Source organism: Aquarana catesbeiana, linkage group LG10 (genome assembly GCF_042186555.1).
Source record: "Aquarana catesbeiana isolate 2022-GZ linkage group LG10, ASM4218655v1, whole genome shotgun sequence".
NCBI lineage: Eukaryota > Metazoa > Chordata > Amphibia > Anura > Ranidae > Aquarana > Aquarana catesbeiana.
Window position 1 is genome coordinate 17,327,395 of NC_133333.1, and position 10,497 is coordinate 17,337,891.

Below are 10,497 nucleotides of genomic sequence, written 5' to 3' on the forward strand. Positions count from 1 at the left end.
GAGACATGCTTGGCCAGTCCATCACCTTTACCCTCGGCTTCTTTAGCAAGGCAGTGGTCGTCTTGGAGGTGTGTTTGGGGTCGTTATCATGTTGGAATACTGCCCAGCGGCCTGAGTGAGTGTTAATGTGAGTGTGTGTGCGTGTGTTTTAAGTATGTTGGATTTAGTTATTGTGCACTTTTTTCATGTATATTTGATTTTATGGTACAATTGTGTTTTTTTGCAAATGTTCAATTGTTGAAAATGTTCACATTTTATGCACATTATATGCAACAGCAGTATTTGCACTGTAAACCTTTTTTATTTATATAAAGTGTTCGTGAACTTAAACTGTATCGCTATGCTGTGATTCCTGTAGGCTTTGCGTGCGTGCGGGGGGGGGGGGGTTGGGAGGGCCTCCATGTCCATTTTGCTTGGGGCCCCCAAATTCCTTAAAACGGCCCTGATTTGTGGGCTTTTATCCCGCCTTGCGGCGCTTTCTGAAGCGCCGAGTAGCTTCTGCCCGGCGCTCGTAGTATCTATTACTACGACGGTTTGATTGACATCTGAGTTTGATGTTACTTTTTGTTTTCGCTCTCCCATTGCGCCCGGGAGAGAGAAAACAGGAAGTATGAGAGGAGTGGACCCCTCCATCGCCGCTGTGGAAGGAGACACCGCAGGAGAGGACAACACACAGCAAGGTACGTACTGCTGTGCTCCCGCGGAGAATGCGGGGGAGGGGGGATCGATGTGACACAGGCAAGGCTTTATTTGGTGGGACACAGGCTGGCTGTATTTGGTGGACACAGGCTGCATTTGGTGGGACACAGGCAGGCTGCATTTGGTGGGACACAGGCTGCATTTGATAGGACACAGGCTGCATTTGGTGAGACACAGGCTGCATTTGGTGGGACACAGGCTGCACTTGGTGGGACACAGGCTGCATTTGGTGGGACACAGGCTGCATTTGGTGGACTCAGGCTGCATTTGGTGGGACACAGGATGCATTTTGTGTGGCACAGGCTGCAATTTATGGGACACAGGCTGCATGTAAGGAGGGACTCCGCTGGGGACACCTGATGGCATCTGGTGGCAGGCGACGTGGCTAGTGACACGCTCAGGGCTCCCACTGATTCTGCATTATGTTATGTTGATTGATTTCTTTTTTTATTACAATGTAATAATATAAATAATGCGCTTCAATCATCCTGACACCATAACAACCATGGTGCCAGGATGATTGAAGTGCTAACACCAGGTGTTTGGAATATCTTTCAGACGCTAACCACACCACCTTAGAGCCACGCCCACTATTTCGCTGAAATCACGCCCATTTTCACCAAGTGGGAGTGGTCAAAAGGAAGGGCAGGGGCTGGCGCCCCCCCATCCTAAAACCTCACCAGCTGCCACTGTACTGTATGTTGTGGTATTAGGTGCATGCATGCTATGTAATGGGTAAAGGGTAAATGAGTAAACTTTTCCAAGTTTTTGTTACATCTCACAGAGGTTATAGCACTCCCCTTGGCAATGCCTTCATCTGCTTTTCTTTCCAGAAGGATAGATCCATGTTTGTTTAGGCATCAGTTTGAGATGCTTCAGATTCAGAATCCAATGCAGATTAAGATGATCTTGGGCGCAGTCAGAACTGGTTTCTCAACGAGGGCAAAACCAACACCATTATAATCCTTCTATGGCATCATCCCACTTGTTATGCCAATAGTTATTTCACTTCAACCTCAGAGTCCCAACTGGGACTACAGGAGGTAAATAGGGACTTTAACTGTCCCTTAGAAGGAACACATATTAACAGATATAAAAAAAATATATAAAAATAACTTTATTACAGTTGGTGGGCAAGTGCACTGTGATTTGTACATCAGTTTGAGAAGCTTCACAGTCAGAATCTATTGCAGTTTAAATTGACCAGAAGATGACCTGCAGTTGACTTGCTTCATCTGTTCTTGCATTCCTATAGACTTGTATGTGGAGAAAAGCAGTTCTAAAATTACCGAAAGCTCTTTGACACGTGCCCTTATAGTGACACCCCTGGCATAGACCCAAACAGTGGAGAAACACAAGCAGTTGTCCTGCTTCTGCTTCTTTTGCATTCCCATAGACTTGTATGAGGAGAGAAGCAGCTCTAAAATTAATAAAACCCATTGACACATGCCCTTCACAGTGAAAACCCTTGCTTGGGCCCATACAGTGGTGAAGAACCAGCTGTTTTTTGTATTTCCATAGACTTGTAGGTGGAGAAAAGTAGTTCTGAAGTTAAAAAAAAGCATGTTGAAACATGCCCTTATATGGGCACCTTTGGCTTAGACCCCAATGGTGGCACCAAGGCAAATTGGACTATCCTTAATAGCTCTTACCTCAACCTTGCAAACATTTACCTCAGCCTGCACATTTTTACTTGTTCTGTGTGACACCATCGCTTGGTGAGTGTTTTGGAGGTGGGATTTAGGGGTACATGTGTTTTTCTCATTTCCTTGACAAAGGTAGACTGTGAGCCATTGAAGAGTTGGGCAGAATAAACTCCTCTTTTTTGGACACATACTCCTGGTTAAGACTAGGAATGAGCTTGAGCATAGTCAGAACTGGGTTCGGTCAGAACCTGTGAGTTAGCTGTCATTGCCTTTGTATATGTGTCACCCTACAGTGGCACATATATAAAGGGGCGAGGATTTCCAAGACATCATTGACCTATTATGGTCAAATGACCATATTAGGTTAATGACATTGACCTTATATGGCCATGTGCCCAGAGCGCATGTGTCAAAAGTCTATGATCCCCAACTCATAGACATTTTTAGGGCCTGTGTTGACCATCTTCATTGGGCAAGTGCAGTGGGTTTTGTACGTCAGTTTGAGATGCTTCTCATTCGGAATTCAGTTGACCAGAAGTTCACTTGTGGTTGAGCCGCTTCAGCTGCTTTTGTACACCCATTCACTTGTATAGGTAGAAAAGCAGTTCTAAAGTTAATGAAAGCCACCCAACACACATCCAGTGACGCGCCAGGTTTAGACCAAACATTTTGGAGATCTTTCCCATTGTGGTCTTTCAGAACAGTTGGAAAGCTTTGATATAGTAAAATACCCAATTAACTGCTGCTGACAGTAGGGAAGGTGGAGAGGAGCTGATGCCTCGAGGAAAGCGTTCTACCTCCCCCACATTCTGTGAGCCGTTATGATACCAGAAGTGGCAGAGCTATAGGATAGGCTTTGCTACAGACTTGCCTCAACTTCCACTTTTAATATCTACAGTGAGGGAAAAAAGTATTTGATCCTCTGCAGATTTTGTACGTTTGACAAAGAAATGATCAGTCTATCATTTTCTTGATAGGTTTATTTTAATAGTGAGAGACAGAATTACAAAAATATAAGGAAAAACGCATTTCAAAAAAGTTATAAATTGATCTGCATTTTAATGAGTGAAATACATATTTGATCCCCCATCAATCAGCAAGATTTCTGGCTCCCAGGTGTCCTCTATACAGGTAACAAGCTGAGATTAGGAGCACTCTCTTAAATAGGGTGCTCCTAATCTCAGCTTGTTACCTGTACAAAAGACACCTGTCCACAGAAGCAATCAATCAGATTCCAATCTCTCCACCATGGCCAAGGCCAAAGAGCTGTCCAAGGGTGTCAGGGACAAGATTGTGGACCTACACAAGGCTGGAATGGGTTACAAGACCATGGCCAAGCAGCTTGGTGAGAGGGTGACAACAGTTGGTGCGATTATTCGTAAATGGAAGAAACACAGAATAACTGTCAATCTCCCTCGGTCTGAGGCTCCATGCAAGACCTCACTTTGTGGAGTTTCAATGATCATGAGAACGGTGAGGATGATCATTGAAACTCCACAAGGTTTGTCAATGATCTCAAGGCAGCTGGGACCATAGTCACCAAGAAAACAATTGGTAACACACGTAGGTGTGCACAGCCTATATCATTAGGGTGTTCACCCCAAAGCTCAAACACACATGCATATGTGTGTGTTTGTGTGCGTTTACATGTGTATGGCCCTGGTACAATATTCTCCCTGCTGGCAGGGTGAAAGAGAAGTGCGTAAGTACTTCTCTTATGGCAGAGCAGGTAAGAGGGAAATCTACCTTCTGGCACACAGAGCGATAATGCTAATGTGCACTAGGTGATTAGGGTGTGCCCGAGCACATCTGGCACACCCTGCACGCACGCCTATGGTAACACATTACGCTGAAATTCTGCAGCGCCCGCAAGGTCCCCCTGCTCAAGAAAGAAAGTAAGTGGGCTCAAGCACCATATAGCCATATGGTGTGACTAAATCCCCATATTTTTTGAAAATGTTCAGGTGTTTCAAATAGCCTTGCAGGAGGTAAATGTCATTTTTGCATGTGTGCGCTGTAATATTTTGTTCTGTTTATATGGTCTTATGGCTGCACCATCTTTAATGCATCTTTTAGGGTGTGCCCCCCATACCTTTGTTTGCCTGCTCAAAAAAGCACATGTACAGGCCCATCTGAAGTTGGCTAATGAACATCTGAATGATTCAGAAGAGAATTGGGTGAAGGTGTTGTGGTCAGATAAGACCAAAATCAAGCTCTTTGGCATCAACTCAACTTGCCGTGTTTGTAGGAGGAGGAATGCTGCCTATGACCCCAATAACACCATTCCCACCCTCAAACATGGAGGTGGAAACATTATGCTTTGGGGGACGATGGACGGGGCCATTTACCCTCAAATCTTGGGTGAGAACCTCTTTCCCACAAGCCAGGGCGTTGAAAATGGGTCGTGGATGGGTATTCCAGTATGACAATGACCCAAAAGAGAGGCCACAAAGGAAAGGCTCAAGTAGAAGCACATTAAGGTCCTGGAGTAGCCTAGCCATTCTCCAGTCCTTAATTCCATAGAAAATATGTGGAGGGAGCTGAAGGTTGGCGTTACCAAACGTCAGCCTGGAAACCTTAAAGTGTTTGTTAACCCTAATGCCCCGTACACACGGTCGGACTTTGTTCGGACATTCCGACAACAAAATCCTAGGATTTTTTCCGACGGATGTTGGCTCAAACTTGTCTTGCATACACACGGTAGGGTTGCCACCTCATCCCTTTAAACCCGAACACATATTAATTACACAGGTTCTGTGGCTGATTAAGGTGGTAATTAAACTCACTCGGTGCCTTATCTGCATTTAATTAGCCTCAGAACCTGTGTAATTCATATGTGTTTGGGTTTAAAGGGATAAGGTGGCAACTCTAACACACGGTCACACAAAGTTGTCGGAAAATCCGATCGTTCTGAACGCGGTGACGTAAAACACGTACATCGAGACTATAAACGGGCAGTGGCCAATAGCTTTCATCTCTTTATTTATTCTGAGCATGCGTGGCACTTTGTCCGTTGGATTTGTGTACACACGATCGGAATTTCCGACAACGGATTTTGTTGTCGGAAATTTTTATATCCTGCTCTCAAACTTTGTGTGTCGGAAAATCCGATGGAAAATGTGTGACGGAGCCTACACACGGTCGTAATTTCCGACAACAAGGTCCTATCACACATTTTCCGTCAGAAAATCTGACCATGTGTACGGGGCATAAGAATACAAGCGGGGGGAGGAGCTCTGACATGTAGCAGCCCGTGACTGGATGCCGGAGCCCCGTCTTCACCCGCCCACCCGAAGCTCCTGCCACGCTAGAGGAGAGGGGAGAGTAAGCTGCGAGTGGCGGTAATGGCTGGAGATGCGGGGGGGTGCGGAGCAACAGAGAATGCGACCACCCGTGATATTAAACCGCCACTCTCTCACGGACGTTCAGACACTCGGACATCCTCATCAAAAGGCAGGCATCAGTGCGGTTGTCTCTCTCTCGCTCGTAACCTCATCTGCCCCCGACTCAGTCGGACTCAGTTTGGCATGCTATCCCACGCTGCAAGCTGCAAGCTGCATAGCTGCATGGAAGAGACATGCACCTGGGGAGGATATGCTGGCTGATGCGGGAGCCGTGCTTTCCCCCACTTCCTCGTCGAGTACCTAAAGAGGGAAGCAGAGGCTGCGAGTGGGCTGGTGACAGGACCTGACCTCCGCCCTCATTGCTGCGGACCGCTGCTTCGTGGGGTGAGAGAAGCATGGGGAAGCGGGAGGGCTACAAAAGTAAAGTATAAATAACCGTACATGTTTCAAACTGTTTAAATGGAACTGTTTGCTTCATGAGAAAAGCATGTGAAAAGCATGAAAATATGAGAAAGGAATGCTGCGTGGGGTGAGAGAAGCATGGGGAAGCATGGGGATATGGAAAATTTACTAACTTCAAAATAAATATTGGAGATTTTGAATATCACTATCCCAAGGGAGGAACAGCGGGTAATCCAACCAAAATTCCCCTTTGCATGTCTGAAAGGAGGGATTGGGGAATCTGGGAATAAAACTGACTGCATACGTAGGGATGTTCAAAGGCCCATTATATACCGACGCTCAATAAGATTAAAAAACACTTGGAGAACCTGAGACATAAGCCCCTTTCATGGACAGGAAGAATTATTGCTTTAAAAATGAATATCCTACCAAGGTTGACCTATATTTTCCAAATGATCCCAATAACAGTACCCCAGGACTATTTTAGGGAAACTAAGATCAATGGTATTAAAATATATCTGGGCACACAAACGGCCCAGAGTCGCATATGCAATATTGGCGAAAGCCAAAAGGTCAGGAGGTTTGGCAGCTCCGTATTTTGAGAAATACTATCAGGCGATTTGTATTTCTCGAATAGCAGAATGGATTCATTATAAAGAGGGGAGAAGCTGGGTAAATATGGAGATTTCACAAAGTAAGGTAGATTTAGGGAAGATGGTTTGGGTATCACAACAGCACCGAGATTTAGCTAATAGTACAAACCCACTAACTAGAAACGCTTTCAAAATTTGGGATGACTTAGGAAGAATGCACCACCTGGATTATAATTCACCATTATTATCGATACTGGGCACAAATTATTTCAAGCCAGGGAAAGAGGAACATATATACTTCACTAGATGGTCAAAAAAACAAGATATAATAAGAGGAAATAGGATTTGCACTTATGCGGAAATCACACAAAAATGGGGAAACATGCCACTAGATAAATGGAGGTACACACAACTACAACATTTTGCACAAACACTACCACAACCGTTACGGGAAAAAAGGACACATGAGGACAATAGAGAAACTTTTCTGCTCTCCCCTCAGTTTAAATCAAAGTATATCAAAAATTTATAGAATACTAGTTAAAGAAACAGAACCGGAATTCCCTCCATATCTGGGGAAATGGGAAGAGGAGATAGGCCCGCTCAGAGATGAGGAACATAGAAGGAACATTTTGAGAATGGCTTGTTTGTCTTCAGGAGATACGAAGACAGTTGAAATGTGCTATAAACTCCTGGCGAGATGGTATGTGACCCCCCCCAGAGGGCGCACAGGATCGGGGCAGAGGGACCTCCAACTTGCTGGAGGGGATGTGATGCCCCGGGGACCTTTGCACACCTCTGGTGGGAATCCACAAAGATCCAACCCTACTGGGAGGGAATCTTGGCAGCAACCTATCAAATTACAGGAGAACATATTCAGAAGAACCCGTGGGACTGTCTATTTCACGATATAAGAAAAACGGCACCTCGATATAAGAATACCTTAGTAACATTTCTTTTAAATGCGGCCAAAAGTTTGATCCCGAGTCTCTGGAGGTCCCAGGAAGTTCCGAGCATGAAGGACTGGGTTGTAAGGGTTGAAGTGATAAAAGTCATAGAAGAAACTATTCATATAGAAGAGGACTCACTAGAGAGATTCCGGAATATATGGGGTAAATGGTGGGAGTTCAGGGAGTCGGTAACCTGGAGTAACTGATGAAGGTGTAGGGAATGGAAAAGAGGAGGGGGGGGGGTTATGGGATGGGTTTCTTTTTATTTTCCTTTGAGGGAGAGTTTTCTGGGTAGGGGGAATAACTGTTTAGAGTATAGATAAAGGAATATGATGTGCTTAACATGTGAATGTGTTTATACAATAAAAAAGCGAATATAACTTCTAACCGTCGTCTGCTGCCAGATGCAGTGTCACTTGTCACCGTCACATGCCACCAGGTGCAATGTCACTTGCCACCCGCAGCCTGCCCACTGTGCAGTGTCACTTGCCACCTGCAGCCTGCCCACTGTGCAGTGTCCCTTGCCACTCGCAGCCTGCCCACTGTGCAGTGTCACTTTCCACCTGCAGCCTGCCCACTGTGCATTGTCACTTTGCACCCACAGCCTGCCCACTGTGCAGCGTCACTTGAACCTGCAGCCTACCCACTGTGCAGTGTCACTTAAACCTGCAAAATGCCCATTGTGCTGTGTCGCTTGCCACCACAGCCTGCCCACCTTAGAGTGTCACTTGAACTCGCAGCCTGCCCACTGTGCAGTGCCGCTTGCCACCACAGCTTGCCCACCTTAGAGCGTCACTTGCCACTGCAGCTTGCCACCGCAGCCTGCCACCAGTCTAACACACCAGTGCCCCGGCCTCCCAGGGAAGGGGAACACCCCCCTGCCTCTGTGGCTCCTCCCAGTGGCAGTGTGGCACAGGGGTTGGGGAGTCCCCTGCTTTAAAGCATGCTGGAGCCCGGAGATGATAGAGGAGGTTTGTGCTGGCGGACGTCCATGGTGTAGGTGGAGCCGGCGCGGAGATGATAGAGGAGGTGAGTGGAGTTGACATCCATGGTGGAGGCGGAGCCTGCGCAAGCCCGGAGAAGATAGAGGAGGTGGGTGGGTGCCGGACGTCCGTGGTGGAGGCGGAGCCGGCCCGGAGATGATAGAGAGCCGTGCAGAGAGCACTAGGCATGGAGGAGAAGGAAGTTAACTCTTCCTCTGCTTTGAATGCAGGGCAGGGAGGCCTGGCCGTGACGTCACTGGTTGCTAGACGCCAGGTGGCTGTAGTAACCAGTGGCCTGGCCAGTAGAAGAGTCTCTCAGGTGATGGTGGAGGTGGAGCGAGCTCCAGCGCTATGGCGGGGTTTGCTCCTCTGTCAGCTTTTCATTCCGGGACACTGTATTGTCCTTGAATGAAGGTGCCCGGGACCTGGGACAGACCTGCCGATTGCGGTACTGTCCCAGGCAATGTGGTCACCCTTGTGCAAACCTGGTGGCCAACTACAAGAAACGTCTGACCTCTGTGACTGACAACAAGGGTTTTGCCACCAAGTACTAAGTTATGTTTTACGGAGGGGTCAAATACTTATTTCACTCATTAAAATGCAAATAAATGTATAACTTTTTTGAAATGTGTTTTTCTGGATATTTTTGTTGTTATTCTGTCTCTCACTGTTAAATAAACCAACCATTAAAATTATAGACTGATCATTTCTTTGTCAGTGGGCAAACGTACAAAATCATCAAGGGTGCAAATACTTTTTTCCATCACTGTAAAGCGCCCCTGTGCATTGTAGGATTTCATTACTTAAACGTTAGCCCAGCTTTCCATAGCACACAATGAATACGCCTTCTGAGCCCTTCATTATTAAATGTCAATATTCACAAATAAGATTTCCAACCCAGGTTTTTAATCTTTTTTTATTATTATTAAATAAGACTAAAATTGTCCAGCAATTACGGTGACTTACTACACCTTGTCTGGTAGAAAAGTTGTCCAGTTCTCCTTCCTTTGTCGATCGTATTGCACCAATGGAACCAGTCCCGGACTGGGAGTTCCACATTTATGTATGGAACCCAAGTTTGCTAGCTGTGCATAGATTTAATGCTAACATATAAACTCCAGGGAAATAGCCTTGAGCCTTTTTAAGAAGACCTTGATGTAGCAGAATAGGTTATATGTATAGTTTGCTGAGAGTTGATCAATGTATTAGATCACAACAGAGTACTTTATATTTGTGATAATCAAGGGTTGGTATAGATAGAATGTCAGTATATAAGAGTCCCGGCTCTATGCCATAGCTTGGGTACACATTCATACATAGGGAGACTCCTAACTAACCCTAAAATAACATTGTCCAGTTGAAGTATATGCATCAGTTAAAGTGTATCTAAAGCCAAAACTTTTTAATTTCGCATAGACTGTGGAATAGTTATAACCCACCAGGCTTTTCTTTTTTTTTTGCCACCCGCGTCCCATCGGGTGGTCTTCAATCTGAGCTTAACTTTGTACAGGCTCCTCTCCTCTACTGAAATGGAATATTTTGATTTCACTGAACACTGCAAGCTTCTCGCGATGTGCATTAGAAGCTGCAGCAAGTCAGATGGGACCTCAAAAAAATGTTATAAATAAAACAGCGCTGTGTAAAAAATGAGTAAACAGCTGCCAACACACCTATAGACCCAGGCAGTAGAAAAATATACATATACATATATATATACATATACAGTGTAGGCGCTAAAAACTCAAAAAAGAGATTATAATAGAACAAGTGAAAAAATCATGTAAGGTATGTATATATTAGTATACCATATGATTTAATGTGACATAAAAACCAAATAGTATCTATATAATATGTAAAAATGTGAACCAATGTACAGAAAA